Source organism: Vipera berus (genome assembly GCF_964194415.1).
Source record: "Vipera berus genome assembly, chromosome: 5".
Lineage (NCBI taxonomy): Eukaryota > Metazoa > Chordata > Lepidosauria > Squamata > Viperidae > Vipera > Vipera berus.
In genome coordinates, this window is record NC_138207.1 from 73,194,060 (window position 1) to 73,216,688 (window position 22,629).

The following is a 22,629-nucleotide window of genomic DNA, read 5'->3' on the forward strand; positions in this document are numbered from 1 at the left end:
AGGTCCTGACCAATGCGGTTTCCATTCCATGCATAAAGTAAAGGTAAAGGTTCCCCCGCACATGCGTGCTAATCGTTTCCAACTCTAGGGGCCGGTGCTCATCTCCGTTTCAAAGCTGAAGAGCCAGCGCTTGTCCAAGGACGTCTCCGTGGTCATGTGGCCGGCATGACTAGACGCCAAAGGTGCACAGAATGCTGTTACCTTCCCACCGTAGTGGTCCCTATTTTTCTACTTGCATTTTTATGTGCTTTCGAACTGCTAGGTTGGCAGAAGCTGGGATGAGTAACAGGCGCTCACTCTGTTACGCGGCACTCGAGATTCGACCTGCCAAACTGCCGACCTTCTGATCGACAAGCTCAGTGTCCTAACCCACTGAGCCACCATGTCCCTATTCCATGCATAGGCCTGAGCCTTTTCTAAAAAAAATATTCCAATAACTATTTCCTCCAAGGCAGTAGTCCCCAACCTTTTGGGCACCAGGGACTGGTTCCACAGACCACAGGAGCATGGTTTTGCATGCTGCCTGCATCCCATGGATGAGGCTCTGTTTGTTTGCATGGCCCAGTTTCTGGCATGCCACAGCCTAGTGCCGGTCCACAGACGAGGGGTTGGGGACCCCTGCTCTAAGATGCTGTGCACTTGACTCCCCATAGGGTCTCAGCAGCCTTTTTGAAAAAGGGAAGAGTGGGCAGTAGTTGACTCACACCTCTGGATGCAGGAAGGGATTCTTAAGGAGGGGGCACACTATAGCCTTGTTCAAAGCTGCTGGAAGCATCGCCTTCCCCAATGAGACAATAATCTCAATTCTCCCATCCAGAAAACTACTCCACTCTCCAGCTGCATGAAGGAGGCAAAAGGGGTAGGATCCAACCTGCAAATAGCACAGGGTTTCTTAGAGCAGGGCTTTTCAACCAGTGGTACAGGTACCACCTGTGGTACATTGGCACCTGGCAGGTGGTACGCGACCATCCTAAAAAAGCGGTAGCAGGGGAGGGGAATGAGCTGAACTGGTGGCAGCACCGCAAAAGCCTGATTGAGAGATGGCTGGAGCTGCAGGGCTGTCAGGGCTCAGCGGAAGCACCAGGATCAGCGCCAGTCTCCAGCTGGAGCTCGGCGCTGATCCTGGCGCTTCTGCTGAGCCCAGAAGAAGCACCGATTAGCTAGAATGTTGCAGCATCTCCAGGGTGATTTACATTCAGATGCTTGGCAACTGATTCATATTTATGACGGTCACAGTGTCCCAGGGTCATGTGAAGTGACCAAAACCTGCTGCAACCACCCAGCAGAGGGGGGGGGGAAATAAAAACCAAACACCCCCCCCAACCCCACCCCTGCTGCCAATCCTCAACAGAAATGCTCACAACAATGAAAAGCTCGGACAGGAGGAAGAGCGCTGCCGGGTGGGCAGGCAGATGTCTTGCTCGGCTGTGGCTTAGGGGGCACTTTTTTCAGTGCCATTGTAACTTTGAACAGTCACTAAGCGAAATGTTGTAAGTCAAGGACTAGCTGCATGTCATCACTTTTTTCCTTTTTTTTTGGTCATCCAAGTTTTTGACACCTTGCTAGGCGACTGGTGGTACTCGGATGTTGCCATATCCTAAAAGTGGTACAATGGGTGAAAAGGTTGAAAAGCCCTGTCTTAGAGAGCACTCTGTCCACTCCACTGTCCACCCAAACCAAAAGGAATCCCAAAGAACTAGGCAAGATATGCTCCAGTCATCCCTCCAGATTCCGCCCACATAGAGTCAAAACGTGAGTGACTCTGAGTGACTTTACTGACAAAGTGTTGCGCTATTTAATCACAGTGCCTGAGCAGGAATGCTTGATGCTGTTTTACTCCTAATGAAATCAGCCACCTGAATCAAGCTGTTGGATGACAATTTACTGAAGCCATCAAAAGAGGAAAACTAACAATGTTTCACCTCTCTTATCACAGAAGAGGCCTGAACATGTGCACGTACTTGTGCTGGATTAGGTATACTTCTTGTCCATTCACTGGTCTTGAAGCACTGCTCTGCTGCTTCCTCTCCTTAAAGCCCTAAGTCAGCGTTTCTCATCCATGACAACTTTAAGATGCGTGGACTTGAACTCCCAGAATTCCTTAGCCAGCATGACTATCTGGAGAACATGTCCACGCATCCTAAATATTAAGTGGATCAGGCATGATCAACCAGCATATTATATAAAATTATACTAGTTATCTTCACTTTTTGGTCATAATGGCTATCAAGATAGCTTGAGCATTTGAGTTTAGTAATAGAGCGTTTCAAGCTGTGTTCCATGGAACTTAAGGTTCCACAAAAACTTGATAGGGTTGTGTGAAAGACTTAAGGGGAAACAATAACTTGAATAAGAGCCTTTTTTTTTACTTTTAGAGCTTCGACTTTTGAATCTGGTCCAGGAATCCTTTTGTTAACAGCCTGAAAATGTTTGAAACCCTCCCCCCCCACCGATTTTAGAAAGTAACAAATTGTCTCTGAAACACAACCTTGATGTAGCAGTCTTACCTCAAGGATAATCTGGTATCTTCAGTTCCATAAATCTTAGTCAGGACAGCCATGGGCAAAATATACGAAAATTGTATTCTAGAATGTATGAAGTCTTCCAAGTTCCTTTTTTGTATACTAACGTTCTTTCTAAAAATATCTTCCAGAGAGAGGATGTGCTCAATATTTCTATAGCTGATTTAAGAATGAAAGAAAAAAATATCCCTATATTTATTATTGTTTTCCAAAAAGTGAAAATGAGTAATATTTATATCATTAAATGTGTTAGAGGTCCATAGATAGATCTATGAATCATAATAAGTCATAATGAAACTTTTTGGATTTAGTGTGATATATGCATGAATCCATTTAGTATAAGCTTTGGTTCATGGCTTAATGCAATGTGAAACATCTTCAAGCAAGCCATGGGTTAGCATGATGTATAGAACTGCACTTGATAGCAATTCAATATTGGAGAAGACTCTTTGAGAATATCATGAAAATCCAAGAAAATGAACCAATGGATCATCAAACAAATCAACCCAGATTTCTCACTTGAGGCACAAATGACTGGGCTCAAATTATCCTACTTTGGACACCTTATATAAAGATCTAATTCTCTGGAAAAGGCTTTAATGCTTGGAAAGAGAAGAAGATGACCAGCAGCAAAGTGGATGGACTCTGTTACTGTGGTGCTTAATGCAGCATTGGAAGACTTGATAGAACAGGCTAGGGATAGATCATCATGGTGAAAACCTAAAAAAAAATGACCCTAACCCTTAATATTACCAAACCATTTCACCCTATCTTGAGCCCAAACAAATTTCTGCTACACTGATCACATTTCTGCTACAAAACTCTTGTATTCATGTTCTACTCTTGAACTATTTGTCCAAATTCTATCAGCATATGCTGATTAACAAGGTAATATCCATAAAAACCATCACGTACAGCCTGGTCATTTGCTTCTCTCCCCACTGCCTTGTCCGGCTTTTAAAAAAGAAAGAAATTCCATGGAGAGAAGTTCTGTGAATGGCTAAATTTCATTCATGGCAACTATATGAAGCTACCTGATCAATGCAGGTAATACACACCTGAGTATCAGCTGGTTCCTCTGCAGAAACAGTAGCATGCTGTTTCTTAATATCCTACTGATAGGTACAGTATTCTGAAAGCAGCTGGTATGGAGTTATGTGGACTTCAGGTTTAATCCACTGTTTGCTTACTAAAAGTTTGAGGATTTCATGCCTGTAGTTGTGTTTGCTCAGGTTGATAAGGGCTATTTTCTTTTTCTTTCTTTCTTTCTTTCTTTCTTTCTTTCTTTCTTCTTTCTTTCTTTCTTTCTTTCTTTCTTTCTTTCTTTCTTTCTTTCTTTCTTTCTTTCTTTCTTTCTTTCTTTCTTTCTTTCTTTCTTTCTTTCAGAAACATGAACATCTAGTCTCTTTTGGATCAGCTTTTATCAAAAAGTTGAACTACTAGGTTGTAGGTCAGAAGGTTTTCATCCTATTGGTCCTAATATGTCCTTCACCTACCTTGGAATCTCTTCGTTTCCTTCCTAGCTTATGGGTGTAAATAAAAAACATGGTCATATGGTCCATGTGTGCCTGAGATGGATAATATGGCCCAGGATTGACCTTATGAACCTTGGCTAACCTTAAAGACATACATTCAGTCAACATTTCTACCTCAACTGCAGTTGTGGCCTTTGCTAAGCACCTCAATGCTAGCACGAAGGCAATTTAGCTGGGTCAATAGTTAAAAAAAACAAGTTTTTCACCATACATCATTCCGCCCCTGTAAATAAAACACAATCTGTTGAACTATTGAGTATTTCAAGCCTGCTGGACAGATATGATTTTCCTTTTTCCACAGGAAGAGAAGCTTTCAGCATACTCAAAGCAACTGTTGAGGCCACCTACTAACTGTACATTTCTGGCATTGAGTTTATTAGCTTAGGAACATTTGAGATTTTTACACAGGGAGAAAGTTTGAAAAAAATCCAGTCTTCTCTTTCTTGGATCAATACTAAATCCACAGGAAAATTTTGCCCCTGCCTTTTAAGTATAGTTACATCAGCACACTAAAAAAAAGGATATTGTAGAACTGAAAAAAGTACAGAAAAGAACAAGCAGTATTATCAAAGAAATGGAACGGTGTCCCTACAATAGTCAGGATTTATTAACTTAGTAGAAACATGAGGAAGGAAAGCCATGATATCAAAAAAGTTTTGCTGCCTCCGAATTTTGGGATTTAATGATATTAATCATTATGATTATATCCTTTTATCACATGGATAAAAAAGACCATATAGCACAGGTAAACTCTGTCACTGCAAGATCTAGTAAGACCCACCAACTTGGACAGTGTTAAAAGGAATTAAATACATTAAAGGAGAGGGCAGCTCTCTGCATCTTCTAGTGAAGTCAGGAACATATTCCAGGATAAAAGCATATAAACATCTTCACACCAACTGTTGTGGAAACAGAAGTGGGAGGATACTGTTACATACCTACCCATCTTATGGGCTTCCCATGGCTAATCATGGATATCTACAAGGGAGGGAAAGCACAACAAAATGCCGACTGTGGCATGCAGCTAATTTTAAAGTTTGGACAGTTCTAGATCTCACAAGTTGTTTTTTGACATATGGTCAAGTTATTTACATAACTTGTGGGTCATCACTTGAGTACACCCTACCACAACTATACAAGTAGATATGTAAGCAGAAGCAAAAATACTATATACAACAACTACATTCATGAAGACACAAGTGGTACATAAAGACTACTATCTCTAGAATGTTTTATACTAGTAGAATGCTTTCTATTGCCCATATAATTCCCTTCTTGTAATTTCAGTTTTTCTTTAATCTTGGAGTTGCCAGTTTGGGGGACATATATATAGATGGGTTTGGGGACATATATATAGATGGGTTTCCTGGTCTAATTATTATAGTGCTAAATTGCTATTTACAGAGTGTGATCAACAAAAGTCATGATGGTATCCATGATGATGATGTGATCAAAACTCTGCCTGTTTTATGTACATTGCACAGCTTTGATTGCACAATTGAGCTGCTAATCTTGACTTTTTTTGACCATTCCCTATAGACACTCCTACAAAATGAACACAAAAGAACAATTGCACTGTTTGCAATGAACGCAAGGAAGATACAAAGCAAATGGCACTGTTAATATTAGAGAGGATGTATTAAACTGATATGATTGCTGTAATTTTATATGCATTTTGCTAAAACCCATGGTTGCAAGTAAACATTTGAATGCAAACATAAAAGAACTGTGAAAACCAAACAGCGAAATTTTGGGAAAGGTGGATTTCTTGTAACAATCTGACTCAAAGTTTCTTCACGTCACCTCTGGAGTCTGCCTGTACCCCAAGGAGCTACACTTCATAGTTGGGGGAGCCCCAGAGATGCAGAGGTTGGAACTGTTTTAGCTGCCTAAAGTGCTCTTGTGAAAATCTGCATTTTTTTTACATCTCTTGTCTTGAGTGAAGCTCTTGCTTTTAAAGCCAGCTATGGCTCTAGTTCTGCCAAAATATATTAATGGTGGACCCAGGTAATTGCCAGGTCTATTAAGCCATTTCACGAGCACCTTAGTTTTTGACAACTTAATGATACCTTAATTTTTAGTATCTGCAAAGCATTAATATCTTTACCACCCTACACATCCTGAATTTAGCTAACTTGGGAAGATGTATTTAAGTGCATGTTTGTAGGTATATCAATGTTTTCAACTGAATGGTTCTGTTTCATGCATCTGGTGATGAGGGCACCAGGCCAGAAATTCATTTATCTTTAAGATGGTGCAAATCTCTTTGCGGGGTTTTTTTTTACTATGATGATCTAATGCAGTTATCTCCATAGAATGTATCTAATTACATTATGTACAAATTGCAATTATCCCGTGCTAGCCTATTCACATATCTTTGCATAAGGTATACTTTTAACAATTGCTGTCTCTTACATGGAATGGATAACAGTTCAGTAGGTGCAGTAATTCCTGGCTGAAAAACTCTTTCAGATCAAAGTGCTTTACAAGGATGGGTTATATTTTCTGCAGAACTTCAAAGCTAGGTGGGGGAAGCATCTAGCAAACGTGGGTGGGGGGTGGATGGGGAATTTTTGCAGTCAGCCTCCTTCTAGTTCAAATTATCTTCCCCTCCCTATTTATATATGTGAGCATTATATAGATCACTCATAAAAGTACCTTTGAGTCTATGTGCAGAAGTCATTAATGTTACGGATGGCAAATCAGGAAGACAAATGGCAGCAAACTCAGAAAAAGCCATTTACAAGACTAGGGTGCCCAAACTGTTTAATGAATCAGCCTGAGAAATGATGACATGAAAAGTTGCATAAATTATGCAGTCTTCATCATTGTATGGAGATGAATGCAACTGGATTCATGGATGGGTTTGAGATGAAATATTTAACTGTTTCCATACAGAAACAGATGGATGTAATGATATAATGAACAAGTATTTTAATTACTTTGAACCTATTTTATTTCCAAAAGTAGCTGGCAGCAAAATAAAAGATGTCTGCATTGGACACGTCAAGGCTCCATTCAAAGGCTATCTGTCACCTACATTAAAGAGGAGATTAATATTGGCAAGAAACAACACAGACTTGTAATTTCTAATGAACTCAGTACAACCCTGTTTATCTGAATGGCCCCCAAACTTCTGAAAGTTTCCGGAAAATCCAACCTTGCTCAAGGGCATTGGAGTTTTACAATGAGTTTAAAACATGAAAGGGGCGCATTTTGCGATAACCGAGACAGTAGAAGATAAGAAGTATCTTGATAGAGCAGACCAAATGTCTAGTCATTCATATGTTCCTGGGAATGCTCCAACACTGGAAGTTTTTAAGAAGAGACTGGACAACCATTTGCCTGAAATGGTATAGGGTTTCCTGCCTGAGCAGGAGGTTGGACTAGAAGACCTCCAAGATCCCCTCCAACTCTATTATTATTACCCTTACTCTTACTCTTACTATTAACAACAACAACAACAATAATAATAATCTTGATATTCTTTTGGTGTTATGGAATAGAGGTTTTTTTTGGAAGTGCTTAGATTAATAGTGTTGAATGGTTCTGCTAATCAAAATTTTAACTTGTCCATTGGATTTGACTAATGAAGACCAGCAATTTTTCCGTGATTGTCTACTTTGTTTTCATAAGACTGCACGTACAGACAACCCAAGCATCCATAGTTAAAACTTAGTCTCAGCCAAAGGGTTTCATAAGGCTTTGGCAAATAAACTATCTAGTCTCACAGTGAGCCAAGCTACAAATTCACCAACTACATGTTTAACAGAGTGTGCAGGGTTATCTTTTTAGAACAAACATAGGAAAAGTCTTTTTTTATGATAACTTTTATTAAAAGTTAGACAAGAAGAATAAAATCTATCAGAAAGTCGTAAGTGAAAAAGAGAAAAAAGTAAAGTAAAGAAAGAGCCAACAGAGCCAAAAGTGTAAAGAAGAAACAAATGTAAATGATTTCTGATTTTCTTTTACAACAGTTATAAATATAAATTTAATTTGCCTTCTTGCTGTAAGGTTACAACACAACTTTCATTTTTTAAAATTATTTTTTCCATACATCAAACTCATACATAATAGTTTCAGGGTTTTTTGGTTTTATGCTAAAGGTTCAACAGAGGTTTCCAATCGGCACTGAACAAAGAAAAGTCTGATAATACAACTTTAAGCTATGAAGACAATGGCATTGCTTCTATTTGGAAATTCATCTTGGTACAAACTATCTTACTCCTAAGATGATTGCTGCAAAGAATACAAAGATGGATTTTACAGTTTGTTACAATCTTCTTTCAATCTGGTATCTACCAAAACTTTGGACTTTAACTCTCACAATTCTCAAACATCATAAATGAATGGAATTTGAATGGTGGCAAGTATAGAAGGTGTTTTTTTTATATCCTTTCCAAAGTATATTAAAAATTGGAGTCAAACCGACTTTATTCACACATAACACAAAGCTACGATGTAGTTCTAGTTTAATTTAAAGAACTTGCATGGTTCCCTACCTCATATAATGATCCTAGACATTGTAAAAATAAGAATAAAAACAAAACTACTCCTCCCACCTGGCACCAGATCAACCATGCTATTAGCTTCCTGACTCATCCCCCATCCTAGCCCAGCACCTAGGGGGGAAGAGTTAGATCTTCACGGCCTTCCGCAAGGTTAAAAGATAGGGACTTTCGAATCTCCAAAGGGCTGGGGTGGCTACAGATAAGGCCTGCCTCTGAGGTCCCATCAGATGACAGCATTTAAGGGAGGAGACCTGGAATGTATCCAATATATCTGACCTAGTAAGGTTGTGTAGCTACTCTTGGAGAGAGATACTGTGATATTGCTTGTTTAGGTTTTAACTGATGTGGTACATGAGGCCACCCTTCATATTTGTGAACTCTACTATGTGACTTGGTATGTATCAGATTGCTAAGTCCTGTTCAACAGACTGTAGTTTATGGATAATAGGTGGTGTGAACTTTGTCTTTCAAGGGCTTGCTTGTCTCCTGTCTGAAATGTTTAAAAATACCTGCTTGCTTTTTTAAAGCTCTGAATCTGTGTTTTTCTGAATCAATTTGGAGGCAGCTGATTTGATTCAATGATTCCAACCACTTCAAAAATCACCTTTGATTTTAGTTCTCTTCTGCCCTGGTTCTTGGAGGCGGCCTGGAGAAGTCTCTGCAATTTTCTTGGCAAGATTTTTCAGCAATGGTTTGCACTGTGTCCTTCCTACGGCTATGAGAGAGTGACTGGCCCATGGTCAACCAGCTGGTTTGTGCTTCAGACAGAACTAGAACTCATGGTTTGCCCGTTTCCAGCCTGATGACTTAACCTCTGCACAAATTAGTTCTCCACTAGAATTAAATACTTCAGAAAGAGAACTTCAGCCAGTTCAATATGTTGATGATATGCCTGCACGCTGGTTTTGTCTCATTCATATATTACATCTGTAAAATGTACACTTAAAAATTGTTGTACAGTGCTTACTTATTTTCAGGTAAGTGTGCAGAAGATTTCAGAGTGAAAGATGTAATTTCTTTTAGAAAAAAAGTAGTTCATAAAATGGTCCTCAAATGATCCTATTTATACATTTTCTGAGGCCACCATTAGGATCCTCTTATTCTGTGCTTTCATTTATTTTTTTTAAATGCTTTTCTTTTCCATGCCTTTAACCAAAAAAAGGAAACAAAAAGAATGGCAAAAGATTCCAGGAAAACAAATGCAAACTCTTACACATGTCACTGGGTGGTCTATATAGGTCATTCATCTTTTCACCTTTTCTGAACCTGAAAATAGTCCTTGACATGCAAGCTAATAGGAAACGCTCTGCACAAAATTCAGGACTACCCAGGTCATAAGGAAGGAGTCGGGGGTTAAGGAAGGAATACATCCTGAACGTCCTTCAAGAAAGAAGTAGAATTCTGAAGGCATTTTTATTTCCATGGCCTGGCCATTTCTCTCGGCTCACATGTTTGTGATTTACAGTATGGGTTCAGCTGCTGACACCTTTATGTCCCTCCCCCTTATCCCAGCAGGCCTCACAGACACAGCCCATGATCGATGCTGGTGAACTTTTCCTCTGATCATCTTCTGGAGAACTTTCCCATCATCTATTGTTTTACACCAGAGTGGAATACAAAACCCATTTCACCCTCTACTTTGGCTAAACTAGCTGTTTTGCTCTATCTTTAAAGCTATGTGCAGAATTTATTACATCCAAGTGAAAGAGGTTTCAAGCTCCTCGAGGCTTTACCCCACTGCCTGAACTTAAAATGGTCCAAAGTAAATCAACATAATGGCTGCCCGCCTAACATTGTCCTACGGAGGGCTTTTATACACGCTGTTGTCTAGTCATTCAGAACGTTTAATGGAAAACATAAAAAGAGCAGGAGCTGGTTGACTTTGTCTTCCTTCAGTATATACTGTATTAAAGTAAACAAAGAAAGAACACCCTAGGCCTGATTAGGCAAAATGAATGGGAGGAGGCAATAGAAGCATTCCACTTATTTTGGGTAGATGATGAGAATATATTGCTGGTATATGGCACCACGATCTGAGATTCAGCTCAGAAATACTTTCATTAAGTGGATATCTCATCAGTATGCAGTCTTGTTCTTGCTGTAGGACAAGGCAGGGAGGTTGTGGAAGAAACTGGGGGAGTGGGATGAGGGAGAAAGAAAAGTTGCCAATTCCCCCCCCCTCCCTGATTCTGATGCTGTGTCTTAAGCACAACTCTAGTTTAGAAATAGCTTGCCCATCAGACACTGAGCAAATAAATGCTGGTTCCAGAAAAGGCACCATATGTTAGCTGAATGCTAATATTCAGTAGGTCCTCCCATGAGGCTGAGTGAAAGAGCTGTTTCAGGTATGATTTTGGCCATCGATGACCCATTCTTTGATGTCCGATATACCTGAAACAGCTCCTTTACTTATTTAATTTGGGATTGCTGCTTTCTTCTTTTAATTGTTAGGGATTGGAAATCAGCTGTGGATGTCTGCCTCACATCTCAGGCAATTGGTGGGTGCAGATGGACAGATGGACATCTGTTGTACTACTTCAGGCCAGAAAAATGTCTTGGTACAACGCTGATCCTCATACAGATGAAAAGACTGGGCAACTTTGGGGATGCTGCAGAGCCATCCGAGTTTCACAAGTTGCCAAACATGTGCCTGGCTTTATATCTTTGTCACTTTACAGTTGATTTGTGAAATCAAAAGATGAAGAGAGCGGTGAGTCTTGTTGAGCAGCCAGGCAAAGTAAGGAATGGACCAGATTGTTGTATAAATTAAGAGGCATATTCTTGCAATTTCCTTCTTAACCGATAATATTTCAGTGCAAACAAGCCTACATATTCTCTCTTTGTTAAATCTCTGCACATTCAATCTGATTTTAAGCAACAAGGCCTTGGAACTGCCTCAGTCTCATTTATTCTGAGCTGGATCAACTGATTCAAGTACTTAAATCAAATGGAAGAGCTAATTTGCCCACTTATAAACTCACATGAACCAGAGTTGAAGATGGCAAGCAGAACCAGTTTCGCATGATGGCTGACACTTTGCTAAAGACTAGTTTTTCCTGCACCTGGTTCTTGCCAAAGGTGTTCAGATGACAGCTCCTATTGTTCCTCAACAAGCATAGTTCTCAGTATTTATTCATTAATTTTGCATTGTACTGTACCCACATCTGGAAAGTACCAGATCAAGGAAGGATGACCCAGGGAAAAGAATGTGTCTATTTCTAATTGTACAAAGACCGGTTTCAAATATGTTATAATGCAAGAAAATATATTAACTATGTCTGAAGGTTGTTTTTTTTTACTTAACAGATTTACTATATATTTAAATGGATGGAAATTAATTTTCTCCTAGAACTACTGTCACTAAACAGCTGTTTTAATTACCGGTATATCTTCCAAGTGAAGAGAACATTTTAATAAATTAGATCTGTGTGTCTCAATTGCCCCAATCAGGAAACCCAACAAAACTGTCTATATTAATGAAAAGAAACACTAGAGGAAAAAAACAAACTTCTGGGAACAAAGGCCTTCGAACTGTCTTTCTTTTTAAAGTGTTCCCACACCCTTTCTTAGCTGAAACCAAAAAGGCAGCTTTGAAAATTGGTCTGTTTTGCAAAACTATTTTTGATTTAGCTTTTTTGACCAACTATTCTCTGGGGTCATTTTAAAATGAAGCGTTAGTACCAATAAGAAAGTAGCATCGCAAATATAAAATTGGACAATTAAAAGGGAACCTTTTGAACTAGGATAGGTATCAATGCACAGCAGTTAATAACTCAAATGCTACTAAATGTCTGAGACAAGGGAAGCAACGTTTTAATCTGGTGCCTAGTGTTGGCGCCTGATGGACTGTTTTGCGGATTGCTTAAGACCCATTAAGTTAAGGACTGCTTTGTACTGAAGCATCTTTGTATGAGCCATCTGTACACTGTAGATAATTTTTTTATACACTCAGATCTTTCCCCATCTTCTCTGCTCTAGAGATAGCTATGGAGTCAGTCATTGATGTCATCTAGTTTTTCCTTGAAATCCATACCTCTCATGATTCATGCTCTTTCTACTTCTCTTTTTATGTCAGATTTAATTAGTTTAATTATGCTTCTTTTAAAGGACAACATAAAATCGGACAAGAAAGTGAAAAGTCCCCCAATATCCACAAATTGCCCCTTCATGGATTACTGCCTTGTCGTGGCGAAGGGGCTTGCGTAATTCAATGAAGCTATGAGCTATGCCGTGCAGGGCCACCCAAGACGGACAGGTCATAGCTGAGAGTTCTGACAAAACGTGATCCACTGGAGAAGGAAATGGCAACCCACTCCAGTATCTTTGCCATGAAAACCCTATGGACAGTACCAAAAAGCAAAACGATATGACGCTGGAAGATGAGCCCCTCAGGTCGGAAGGCGTCCAATATGCTACTGGGGAAGAGCAGAGGGCTAGTACTAGTAGCGCCAGAAAGAATGAAGCGACTGGGCCAAAGCCGAAAGGACGCTCAGCTGTGGATATGTCTGGTGGTGAAAGGAAAGTCCGATGCTGTAAAGATTTTTTCTCCATAGGAACCTGGAATGTAAGATCCATGAATCAAGGAAAGCTGGACGTGGTCAAACAAGAGATGACAAGACTGAACATCGACATCTTAGGTATCAGCGAACTAAAATGGACAGGAATGGGTGAATTTAATTCAGATGACCATCAGGTATACTACTGCGGGCAAGAATCCCTCAGAAGAAATGGAGTAGCCTTCATAGTCAATAAAAGAGTAGGAAAATCAATACTGGGATACAATCCTCAAAATGACAGAATGATCTCAGTTCGAATCCAAGGCAAACCATTCAATATCACAGTAGTCCAAGTCTATGCCCCAACCACCAGTGCTGAAGAGGATGAAATTGACCGGTTCTATGAAGCCCTACAGCACCTTATAGAAGTAACACCAAAAAATGATGTCCTTATCATCATGGGGGATTGGAATGCTAAAGTAGGAAGCCAAAAGATAACTGGAATAACAGGCAAGTTTGGCCTTGGAGTACAAAATGAAGCAGGGCACAGGCTGATAGAATTTTGTCAAGAGAATACGATGGTCATAGCAAACACTCTTTTCCAACAACCCAAGAGACGGCTCTACACATGGACATCACCAGACGGTCAACACAGAAATCAGATTGACTATATGCTCTGCAGCCAAAGATGGAGAAGCTCTATACAGTCGGTAAAAACAAGACCAGGAGCTGACTGTGGCTCAGACCATGAGCTTCTCCTTGCAAAGTTTAGGCTTAAACTGAAGAAAGTAGGGAAAAGCACTAGGCCAGTCAGGTATGAATTAAATCATATCCCTGTTGAATATACAGTAGAGGTGACAAATAGATTTAAGGAATTAGATCTGATAGACAGAGTGCCTGAAGAACTATGGACAGAGGTTCGCGACATTGTACAACAGGTAGCAACCAAAACTATCCCAAAGAAAAAGAAATGCAAGAAAGCAAAATGGCTGTCTGAGGAAGCTTTGCAAATAGCTGAGGAAAGGAGGGAAGCGAAAGGCAAGGGAGAAAAACATAGATATGCCCAATTGAATGCAGAATTCCAGAGAATAGCTAGAAGAGATAAGAATGCCTTCTTAAATGAACAGTGCAAAGAAATAGAAGAAAACAATAGAATAGGGAGGACCAGAGATCTTTTCAAGAAAATTGGAGAGATGAAGGGAACGTTTAATGCAAAAATGGGCATGATAAAGGACCAAAATGGCAGGGACCTAACAGAGGCAGAAGAGATTAAGAAGAGGTGGCAAAATTACACAGAAGAACTATACAAGAATGAGCTTAACGTCCCAGATAATCACAATGATGTGGTCACTGACCTCGAGCCAGACATCCTAGAATGTGAGGTGAAGTGGGCCTTAGAAAAGCTGAGCAACAACAAAGCTAGTGGAGGTGACAGTATTCCAGCTGAGCTATTCAAAATCTTAAAAGACAGTGCAGTAAAAGTGCTACACTCAATTTGCCAGCAAATTTGGAAAACTCAACAGTGGCCACAGGATGGAAAAGATCAGTTTACATTCCAATTCCAAAGAAAGGCAGTGCCAAAGAATGTTCAAACTACCGCACCATTGCACTCATTTCTCATGCTAGTAAAGTCATGCTTAAAATCCTACAAGCTAGACTTCAGCAGTATGTGGATCGAGAACTACCAGAAGTACAGGCAGGATTTCGAAGAGGCAGAGGAACTAGAAATCAAATTGCCAACATACGCTGGATCATGGAGAAAGCTAGGGAGTTCCAGAAAAACATCTACTTCTGCTTCATTGACTATGCTAAAGCCTTTGATTGTATGGATCATAACAAACTGTGGCAAGTTCTTAAAGAGATGGGAGTACCAGACCATCTTATTTGTCTCTTGAGAAACCTATATGCGGGTCAAGAAGCAACAGTGAGAACTGGACACGGAACCACTGATTGGTTCAAAATTGGGAAAGGAGTCCGGCAAGGCTGTATACTGTCGCCCTGCCTATTTAACTTATATGCAGAGCACATCATGAGAAAGGCAGGGCTAGATGAATCAAAAGTTGGAATTAAGATTGCCGGAAGAAATATCAACAACCTAAGATACGCAGATGATACCACTCTAATGGCAGAAAGTGAAGAAGAACTAAAGAGCCTCTTGTTGCGGGTGAAGAAGGAGAGTGCAAAAGTTGGGTTGAAACTTAACATTAAGAAAACCAAGATCATGGCAACTGGCCCTCTCAATTCCTGGCAAATAGATGGGGAAGAAATGGAGGTAGTGACAGATTTTGTTTTCCTGGGCTCCAAGATCACTGCAGATGGGGACTGTAGCCAAGAAATTAAAAGACGCTTGCTCCTGGGGAGGAAAGCCATGGCAAATCTAGACAGCACACTAAAAAGCAGAGACATCACCCTGTCAACAAAAGTGCGTATAGTCAAGGCTATGGTCTTCCCAGTTGCAATGTATGGCAGTGAAAGTTGGACCATAAGAAAGGCTGAGCACCAAAGAATTGAGGCCTTTGAACTATGGTGCTGGAGAAGACTCCTGCGAGTCCCTTGGACTGCAAGGCGATCAAACCGGTCAGTCCTAGAGGAGATCAATCCTGACTGCTCTTTAGAAGGCCAGATCCTGAAGCTAAAACTCAAATACTTTGGCCACCTAATGAGAAGGAAGGACTCACTGGAGAAGAGCCTAATGCTGGGAAAGATCGAGGGCAATAGAAGAAGGGGACGACAGAGAATGAGGTGGCTGGATGGAGTCACTGAAGCAGTAGGCGTGAGCTTAAATGGACTCCAGAAGATGGTAGAAGACAGGAAGGCCTGGAGGAATGTTGTCCATAGGGTCGCGATGGGTCGGACACGACTTCGCAGCTAACAACAACAATCCACAAATTGAACTACATGTTACTCGTACAATGAGGTTCTGTACAAGAGTGTTGGTTTTACTGTAGAACAACCGGATCCAGATTAGGCCTGGTGCTGAGGGGATATTTAACCCTTCTCTCTCATGTTTATTTCCTTCCCTTTTGCTCTCAAAATAGCTTCTAGTACAGGGGTAGGCAACCCTGGCTCTTTTATGACTCGTGGACTTCAATTCCTGCTGCCTCAGGAATTCTGGGAGTTGAAGTCCACGAGTCATAAAAGAGCCAAGGTTGCCTACTCCTGATCTAGTACTATTATGAATTCACAATTGGCATCTATTGGTTAAGCACAAAGCAACGCTATCAACTCCTAGGGATAAGTGCAGCGTAGGGAATTTGGGCATGAGTTTCACAATAGAACTGGAAAGTTTAAACTTATTCTTCAATAGCCCTTCTAATTAGGACTGCTTTTCAGCAAAAGCAGTGTATTTCCACACAAAACTATGTGGTAAATACTATGTAGTTTGAACCACTAATGTTTAGTCTCAGAAACATGCATAGAGCAAAAGTATTTGAAGAACTATACATAATGCATTTAATGCTAAGATTTGTACAGGGAAAGGTTTTTTTTAAAAAAATTCCATTTATATCCCGCCGTTCTCCGAAGACTCAGGGCGGTTTACAAGCTTAGCAGTAGCCTTCATTCTATGTATATGCCTGCTTATTAGGGCTTTTGCGCCCCCCCCCCCAAGCGGCATTATTACAAAGTCAGCTTATTGCTCCCAACAATCTGGGTCCTCATTTTACCTACCTCGGAAGGATGGAAGGCTGAGTCAACCTTGAGCCTGGTGGGACTTGAACCTGCACTAATTGCAGGCAGCTGGTGTTACTTAAGGAGGCATTAGCCCACTGCTCCACCTACCTACTAACAGAGCAAGAAATCTGTTGTTCTGATATTCCTTAATGACTGCTGACCACTCTGCTTAATAACATCTAATGATGGAAAATATATTATTTTCCAGAGGGAATGTCAGGAACCTCCATTAAAGTTCCACTGAACTCAACTTCTTGGTATTTGAATCCATTGTTCTGGATCATAACTTCTAGAGTAGTGAATCCTAATTGGATTCTCCAAATGGATTTTATATCCCATGATACCTTGCTAATTGCCTGGGAAATCTAGAACTTAATACATTTGCAGGGATCAAATTGGAAATGTTACTTCTGAGTACCAAAGAACAATTGTAATCATCTCTGGCCTTTAATCACCTGTTCCTTAGATATTTCCATGGCTGAAGCACACATCCACTCTCTTGGTATATTATTAATTTCTTATACAGAAATGGACAAAGCTGGAATTAACTTGAATAAATTTATGATCTTCAGACTGGTTTATAATTTTATATATATTATACAAGTATCTGCTTTCCTTCTGTTGGAAATGCACTGCACCTGAAGCATTTCAGTGTTTTAAAACCTTCAGTGGTTTTGTATACTTACTTCCATTAGCAAACAGCACAAATAAATCCAATACAATGAATTTATCCCTAGTCACTTTAGAAAGCTGGGAGCAGAAGCAGTACTGTATGCAGGAAAGGCACACCTGGGCACATCTGGGGAATGCAAATAAATAAATAATGTAATGTGCAGATTAGCTTGAAAACAACAAAGGATCCTGTCTGACTGTAAAGGATGAAAATAAATTATTCATTACTATGTTTACTTTGCTATTTAAAAAGCATAAGATTTCAAGGCAGTTGTAATCCACCAGCAGTAATATTATGATTATGATTAGAAATAATAAATATTTCCTATCATTTCCCTTCTACTTGTAGGATTCTTTCTTTCTTTCTTTCTTTCTTTCTTTCTTTCTTTCTTTCTTTCTTTCTTTCTTTCTTTCTTTCTTTCTTTCTTTCTTTCTTTCTTTCTTTCCTTCCTTCCTTCCTTCCTTCCTTCCTTCCTTCCTTTCCTTCCTTCCTTCCTTCCTTCCTTCCTTCCTTCCTCCCTCCCTCCCTCCCTCCCTCCCTCCCCTCCCTCCCTCCCTCTCTCTCTCTCTCTCTCTCTCTCTCTCTCTCTCTCTCTCTCTCTCTCTCTCTTTCTCTCTCTCTCTCTCTCTCTCTCTTTCTTTCTTTCTTTCTTTCTTTCTTTCTTTCTTTCTTTCTTTCTTTCTTTCTTTCCATATTGAAAATTTACTAAATGTACATGTAAATCTGCATGTACATGTAAAATGTACTAAAGAACGTTCTTAAGACATGACTGCTTTCATGCAGAAAGTAAAAAAGTGTAAATGAATAAGGTACCGCTTTATAACACCAATCAAAGCATTTCACTACTTCAGAATTTTACCTGACTGAAGCTTCTTTCCGATGGTTGACTTGAAGCAGTTCTCACCTGTCCTGCCTTAGTCGCTTCCATTCCAGCAACTGTGGTCACCTCATATTCTTCCAAAGTTATGAGTGACAAAACAGATGTTAAAGAACTTGAGGTATTCTAAAACAAGGAAGAAAATTATTTTAATGGCAGTTCTGCTATGGAAAACTTAGGCATGTCTCACTCATGGACTGAGAATGAGATAAAGACAACATCACAGTGGCTACTTGAAACAGGAGGTGGTGAGGACATTTTAGAAAAAAAAAGGTGTCAGTCACTTTTTTTAGTGCCTTTGTCACTTTGAATGGTCACTAAATGAACTGTTGTAAGTCAAGGACTACTTGTAATATAAAGAAATTGGATCATCACTGGGCTCTGCGTGCCACCTGTGACACCCATGCCATAGGTTTGCCACCACTGGTCTAGGGGATTTAAGAACATTAGTTCCAATAATTATTCTTGCTGAGTTGGACTTCGAGGGCCTTCTGAAATCATGGATCCTGCTTGAGCAGAAGATGAAGCCTGTGGTTGGGAGGCCTTGTTCCCAACTTCAGTTGGTGTGCCAATTATGGCTGTCCCATGAGCATAACTCCCACCATGATCACCACATACTTCAGTTACTATAAGGCACCTTCTCTGGGAGCTTGTGGGTTGCTTTTCTTGTTTTTGTGTTTGTTGTCTCCCTGTTGGGCTGTCTTTTCTTTTGCGTAGTTTGATTTGTCATTTTGACTTTTTATGTCAGTAATTCATCTGTTTGCCACCCGGTGTCGTTCTGTGTGGCAGAATGAACGAACGAACAAACGAATGAAAAGGAATTAACAATGTTTGTGCCATGACAAATGGAAAAAGGGCTTATGACAAACAGGGAGACTCTACAATAACCACAATCTCTCTTTCCTTTCTTCTGAATGCTTTCACATAAAAGGCGGTTGTAGATATGGAATGGAGAGGGAGGAACTGGAATTTATCTTCTCTATTACTCACATTCTTGGGGAGAAAAAACAACAACCCTTTACTATAGTTAGAAAATAGACAGCTGATACAGTTATCACCCCCAGACTGTATAAATGGCCTTTCTGCAACCTTTTGAAAAACCAGAAATAAAAAAGTTGCCCACCGTTTTTACCTTGGAAAGTCAGATAACTGTAATGTTTTCTTTGGTCTGAACACATGTGACCCATTCAGTTACATTCAAATGTTTCTGGCTTTTCGTACGTTTTTCTAAGGTAGAAAAACCTCTGCATCAAAATTATTTTTAGCCAATGCAAACACTGTATAGGGAACCTAAAGTAATTTTATAGTAGATGTGAACTCCATAAGCTAAATTATGGGTACATAATTTGTTCGTTGACATCAGAAGGATATCAGAATATTTGATCTGGCTGTTTGATTCATTAAGGTAAAGGTAAAGGTTCCCCCCGCAAATGCGTGCTAGTCGTTTCCGACTCTAGGGGCGGTGCTCATCTCCGTTTCAAAGCCGAAGAGCCAGCGCTTGTCCGAGGACGTCTCCGTGGTCATGTGGCCGGCATGACTAGACGCCAAAGGCGCACGGAACGCTGTTACCTTCCCACCGTAGTGGTCCCTATTTTTCTACTTACATTTTTACGTGCTTTCGAACTGCTAGGTTGGCAGAAGCTGGGACGAGTAACAGGCGCTCACTCTGCTACGTGGCACTCGGGATTCGACCCGCCAAACTGCCAACCATCTGATCAACAAGCTCAGCGTCCTAACCCACTGAGCCACCGTGTCCCTTTTGATTCATTAGTTCAACATTAATCCTGAAAATATAAAGATAATGCTTTTATCCACACAAAATTATGGGATTGGATGGCAAGCCTTTCTCTTCTACCATAAAAAGTGAAGAATTTAAAAGTCAAGCAAAACAATAAAGCAAAATCACTTTTAATAGTATGAAGCAGCAAGCAATAGAGTCATTTACTCAGCTCCAACTTTCATCCCTACTCAGTAAAAACCTTTATATAACAAATCACAACAATACATGTGTTTAAAGTCATCTACATGGAACAAAGCCTTCTTCTAGGCCAGGGGTGGGGAATTATGGCTCCTTTATGACTTGTGGTCTTCAACTCCCAGAATTCCTGAGCAAGCTATAAGTCCACAAGTCATAAAGGGACCATAGTTCCCCATCTCTGTTCTATGCACACATCTAAACGTTCATGTTGTCAGGCATGGTCAGCCTTGGTGGAGCAGTGGGCTAATGCCTCCTTAAGTAACAACAGGTGCCTGCAATTAGTGCAGGTTCGCATCCCACCAGGCTCAAGGTTGACTCAGCCTTCCATCCTTCCGAGGTAGGTAAAATGAGGATCCAGATTGTTGGGGGCAATTAAGCTGACTTTGTAATAATGCCACTTGGGGTGTGTGTGAAAGCCCTAATAAGCAGGCATATACATAGAATGAAGGCTACTGCTAAGCTTGTAAGCCGCCCTGAGTCTTCGAAGAAGGGCGGGATATAAATGGAATTAAAATAAAAAATAAAGAAAAAATTATGCACACAGATATAATTGCCATAAGCAAGATGATAAGTGTACAAAACTTGGCAGCTGAGTGGATTTTATTTATAGTATAATCAAAATCAACTCCTACCCCTTCTACTGTTTCCAGAAGTTGGATGGTACTGCAAATTCCTGATTTTGCCTTGTTTGCTTGGTTCTTATTGTAATATTTCCTGGATTTTCCTTCAACATTCATCATTATAAAAATACTAAATCGCAGGGAAATCACTAATAATAATCTTTTCATTTGGATTACTATAATGCCCTTTCTATGGCTCCACTTTTGAAGGCCATCTGGATGGTGCAAGGAGTGCAGGATTAAGCAACCTTAGCAGACTTTCACCATTATGAAAGGTCCACGTTGATCAAATGTGGAGAGGACTGAACGTTTTACATTGACCTATACTGTAAGCCCTAAGTACTATTTAAAAGTGCTTTCTCCCAGTACCACCCAATCCACAAGCTCAGATCTATTGAGAAGGATCTTGGATAGTCACCTGTTAGAGATGCTTTAGAGCTGTGGTCCATGGATCCCTGGGGGCCCCACAATGTCATCACAAGGAGTACGCGAAGGCTTAAAGAAATGCTATGATTTAAATCTTGAGTTAAGTCTTGGGGGTCCATGGCCATGTCCATGGCCACAAAAGGTATTTAAAAGAGGTCCATGGTGAAGAAAAGGTTGAGAACCCACTGCCATTAAAGCAACAGGCCATATGCAAACTATTAAATATGACTAAGCAGATTTGGATCCCAATCATGGCACTAAAACCTCTGCTCGTTTGGGGTGCTAATGCTAAATTCTTCTGTCCAGCAATGATGGATTAATTAGGCAGGAGTTTGCAACCAAGAGCCTTACAAATGGCCTTGCATGCAGTTTTAATACTCCACTTCTGCAATTGTAACTGAATTACAATGTTGAACATGGGAGCAAACCTATCAGTTATTAAATTTACATCAAACATACACTCAATGTTAGGGATTTTTTTTGTTCTTGTTAGAATGTGGCCTCTGCAAGCCAAGGAAAATTCAGGGATTGTTGTAGGCTTGAAAAAAGATGCATAGTCCTTACTAACCCCAATTTGGGGTTAGTTTCTTCTTTCCAAATGTAGAATGTAGTTTATGATGCCCATTTCACTTACATGTAGCCCATGATTTATGATCACAGTTGAGCCCAAACTTTCTGTTGCTTAGCAAGACAGTTGTTAAATGGGTTTTGCCCCATTTTATGACCTTTGTTGCCACAGTGGTGAAGTGAATCACTGGAGTTGTTAAGTTAGTAACATGGTTGTTAACTGAATCTGATTTCCCCATTGACTTTGCTTGTCAGATGGTGGCAAAAAGTGATCACATGATTCTGAGAACTGCCACCATCATAAAAATTGGCCAATTGCCAAGTGTCTGAATTTTGATCACATGACCAAGGGCAGGGGTAGGCAACCTTGGCTCTTTTATGACTCGTGGATTTCAACTCCCAGAATTTCTGAGTCAGCATAGCCCTGACTCTTGAGAGTTGAAATCCATGAGTCATAAAAGAGCCAAGGTTGCCTATCCCTGGCCAAGGGGATGCCACAATGGTCGTGTGAAAAACAGTTATAAGTCACTTATTACAGTGATGTTGTAACTTCAAACAGTCACTAAATGAATGGTTGTAAGGCGAGAACAGCCTGTATTTTTCCAGTAATCTTGTTGGGGTAGGGTTGATTGAACTCTATGAATTCCATCAAAATTTGCCTTTGGGTGACTCTCTCATTCAAAGTTCTCAGAAGCTGCTCTGCTTTTTGACTTTCTAACTGAGACTTTGTCCTTCAAAGATCTTTTCTCTCT